At 39.0% G+C, this 4,035-nt stretch overlaps 1 pseudogene; it reads left to right on the top strand.

Moving 5' to 3' along the window:
* The first annotated feature begins 2,849 nt into the window (after positions 1-2,849).
* Positions 2,850-3,168, top strand: LOC118517977 (annotated as a pseudogene).
* The last annotated feature ends 867 nt before the right edge of the window (positions 3,169-4,035 follow it).

Here is a 4,035-nt window from a genome sequence, read left to right on the forward strand (position 1 = left end):
CTCATAATAAAAGAAAGACCTGGCTTAGTATTTTTAATCTTTTGTTTCTAACGCGATCCTCAAATAAACACTTGACTGATTGACAGTTAGTAGGTGTTGCCTTCTAATTTGAAAATGGATTTTAATTCAACCTTCACACTGTTGAAGAAAAGTATTACTATTCACTCAATAATTAGGCTTAATTGGTCTGAGGATTTAAAAGCTGCCTTAACACCAAACATTTCAAACTGTGTCTATTTCACAACTTTAAGTGGACTCCTAAGACTACAACTACAAGATAGATTTTATCAGCCTGTGCTATATTTCCATAAGCAAGCAAATGTAAATGCCCAATTGCTGATATTTGAAAATAAAAATCAAAATTGAAATAGAAATAATGTATTTTCTGATTTCTGGACTGCATAGGATACTGATTTTTTTTTTTTCATATCAAAGATGGACTATATTGCTTTCTTATCTGCCTTTTAATCTGCATAATCATTAAATATCTACCAATCAATAGGACACCAAAACCACAATCAACAAAAGCAAAATTAGACAAGTGTGACAACATTAAAAAGCTTCTGGGCAGCAAAGAAAACCATCAACAGAGTGAAAGGCAACCTACAGCCTGAGAGAAAATAGTTGCCAACCATACATCTGATTAACATCCAAAATATATAAGGAAAATCCTACAACTCAAGAGAAAAAAAAATCCAATCACCATTAAAAACTGGGCAATGGATATTTCTCCGAAGAAGAAATACAAATGGCCAAGAGGTATATGCAAAGGTCCTCAATATAACTAATCTCTGGAGAAACCCATATCAAAACCACAAAGAGCTATCATCTCACATGTTAGAATGGCTATTTTCAAAGCAAAACAAAACCAAATAAAACACAAAACCTGTTGGTGAGGATGTGGAGAAACTGGAACCCTCATGCATGGTGGGTAGGAATGCAAACTGGTACAGCCACTCTGGAAAACTGTCTGGAGGTTCCACACAAAATTAAAAATAGACCACATGAGCCAGCAATCCTGCTTCTGAGCATATATCCAAAAAACTCTGAAATCAGCATTTAGAGGAAACATATGTACTCTGATGTTCATTGCAAGCATTGTTCACGCTAGCCGAGATACAGAAACAACCTAAATGCTCGTTGGCAGATAAAGAAAGAAAATACAGTATATACGTAAGTAATTATTCAGGCTTAAAACAAAGGAAATCCTGACAACTGGGATAAACCTGGAAGATGTTGTGCTAAGTAAAATAGGCAGACACAGAATAACAAATACTGTATAAGTTACTTATACGAGGTCTTTAAAATAGGCGAGCTTATAGAAACAGCAGAATGGTGGTTACCAGGGATGAAGGAGAGGGAAAAAGGGAGCTGTTGTTCAAAGGGCATCAAATCTCAGTCATGTGAGATGAATAAATTCTCGAGATCTACTACTCAACATTGTGCCAATGGTAAATAATACTGTATTGTGTACTTAGAAATGTCAAGAGGGTAGATCTCATGTTAAGTGTTCTTGCCACAATAAAAATATTTAAAAAGTATATCTATCAATCATATTATCTGCCATTAAACATCTCCCATATTTCAAATATTCGGTCAGACTTTTTACATGCATTAAAAAGAAGCCTCACAATAGTTTATGAGATAAATTATTGTTTCTATTTTAAAATAAGCAAGTGAATTCCAAGAAAGTGTGATAAATGTTGCTTTTGTCTGACTAATAGAGTTTTGCCACCCCTCACCTTGAAGATGGGGACATGGCCCATGCTGGGAACATTGTAACATCTACAGGAGTGATTTTGTAATGATCACAAGATCAATCGAACTTGGACCAATCCAATGAATTCTCTGGTATTTTTCTGATTGAAACTGATTCTGATTGAAGTTTTCCTGAAACTAAGGAAGACTTTTCTTCTAATCAGGTCATAGAATTGGACGTAAGTGAATGTGATGTAGACAGTAGCCATATTTCCTGCTATTCAGACAAAGACAAAACCCAGCTTTGATCGAAGACATGAGGGGAGAATACTAAAGAATTCCTAATGACTTGGAGTGTCTGGACCTAACTATACTCAGAGTTTCTCAATTTTGGCACCACTGACATTTTGGGCTAAATATTTCCTCATTGGGGGAAGAGTCTCAGCCTCTTGTGCTGACCTCTACCTGGCACTAGATGCCAGAAGCACCCACTTTCCTGCAGTTGGGACAAGGATGCCTTCAGACTTTGCCCAATTTCTCCTGGGGAGAGGGATGAGGAAGGGCAAAATCACCCTCTATTGAGAACCACCGAGTTACAATGAAGACTATCATTACCACTGTGCTTGCCAATTATTCGAGCTATAATCTCCATTTACTTAAACTAATCTGAATTTGGTTTCTGTAAATTATAACCTAAGGAATCTTGACTAATTTGAAAATGATCAGTAACTTGGCCGACGTTATAGAACACTTTGCTAAGGGAGGTGAACATGTGCCGTAAGTAAAACAAAAGAACTTGCCGAATTTTATACATTTGCATAATACATTACACAATACATATACATTTTTTATCATTTTATTATTTATTTTTGAGAGAGAGAGAGAGAGAGAGAGAGAGAGCGAGCGAGCACGCGCAGGGGAGGGGCAGAGAGAGAGAGGGAGACACAGAATTTGAAGTAGGCTCCGGGCTCTGAGCTGTCAGCACGGAGCCTGACGCGGGGCTTGGACCCACAAATTGTGAGATCATGACCTAAGCCGAAGTCAGACACTCAACTGACTGAGCCACTCAGGTGCCTCTATCTATCTATCTATCTATCTATCTATCTATCTATCTATCTATCTATCTATATCTGGGCCTGGGGTGGAAAAGGATGCGATGTGTTGTGGGATCTGGGGCTGGGCAGACAGCAAGTGGGCTCGAGGAGACCTTGAAGCAGCACTTGGAGGACACAGTGTAGAATCTATCCATTGTTGGAGTCTTACACACAGATTCACAAGAACTTAATCTGGCCAGGGGACCCAGTCAGAGGACATGCTGGGGTGATATCAGTTCCAGCCCATCCAGCAGCTCAGCTAACCTCAGACCCCACTGATATCCCTATGGTGTATCTAGAATCAGATAATGGGAACATCATGATCCAGAAACACGATCGCATCACAGTGGCAGTGCGCAAAATGGCCTCGACATGAGTTCTCCAGCAGCCTGTCATAGGGGCTCAAGCCTACCTATGCTAATTAACTTGCAGAACTATTAAAGTTCCAGTGGTTAGGCCAATTATTTAGTGTGCATTGAACACTTTGCTATTAATTATAGAGTAAGCTGCATTTTGACACTCAATGGACTGACTTATCAAAATATTAGTAAGAAAGGATCATGTTTTTGAAGGAGCAGATCTAGGTCATTTTGTACACAGAGTTTTGTTGTGTTCAATAAATCTGGTTGGAGGAAAAAAAATAAATTGTCTAGACTGTTGACCCGTGAAATACACTGAGAGGTATTTCCAAAAACTGTATTCCGAGTTCAGCTATGTTTGGGAAATGACTGGTTAAACTAGCAAAATCACTTTCTTTTTTATAATAGGATATCTCAGAGACTCTAGTATGATAGTGTGCTTTAATAATCTCCATCAGTTTCTCAAGTTTCTTTGGCCAAGTCTTTTTTAACAGGCCCAGATAACATCTTTCAAGACTAACATTCTGCAGAACTCAACATGGTAAGTGCCATGGCCTACCAATATGAAAGGCAGGCCAATTAGGGCGGACAGAAATTTAGGGATAGAGCATGACGTGTTCTCTGTACATGAAGAAGTAGAAGCCTGGCTATGTTGAAGATCATAGATTCCCTTCGCTGAGTAGACTTATCTGCATTTGGAGAGAAGTGGGGAGTTAGGACAGAGCCTCTAATCTGCAACAGAGAGTTTGGACACTACCCTCCAAAGGCAATTAGAGAGAGTTACTGAGAATAACCTGACTGCCTGTGACCTTGGGAAATCTCTCTGTCATGTGGCGGAGGGCATGCGTAGGGTAAGACAGCAGGCAAGGCAATCATTTAGGATC

This window comes from Lynx canadensis, chromosome A3 (genome assembly GCF_007474595.2).
Source record: "Lynx canadensis isolate LIC74 chromosome A3, mLynCan4.pri.v2, whole genome shotgun sequence".
NCBI lineage: Eukaryota > Metazoa > Chordata > Mammalia > Carnivora > Felidae > Lynx > Lynx canadensis.